Genomic DNA, 336 nt, shown 5'->3' with positions numbered 1-336 from the left:
CCTCCACTGGAGGTGCTGGGAGGGCTCAGGTATTCTGGGGAGCCATTTCTGGGGTCCCGAGCTGCCAGTGCCAGCCCCGCTGGGGTAGCCTGGGTTCGGGGGTGCCTCTTCTTCCTCCCCACAGCCCCCATTTGACCCCTCCTCAGCGGGACTGGGGGGAGCAACAACATCGTGGTGGATGTGGGAAATCTTGGGGTGTGCAGAGAGGGGGTGAAGGTGACCCCAGCACCCTGACCCCACTCCCTGGTGCCGGCGGGGTGGGGGATACGCTCCGGAGGGATGAAGGCTCCGTGTCCATCCTGCGGGGGGATCATGTGGCCCAGTTCAGGAGACTCC

The sequence above is a fragment of the Corvus brachyrhynchos genome, unplaced genomic scaffold (assembly GCF_000691975.1).
Source record: "Corvus brachyrhynchos isolate BGI_N302 unplaced genomic scaffold, ASM69197v1 scaffold67, whole genome shotgun sequence".
In the NCBI taxonomy this organism is placed as follows: domain Eukaryota; kingdom Metazoa; phylum Chordata; class Aves; order Passeriformes; family Corvidae; genus Corvus; species Corvus brachyrhynchos.
Note: the sequence above shows the minus strand (reverse complement) of the source record.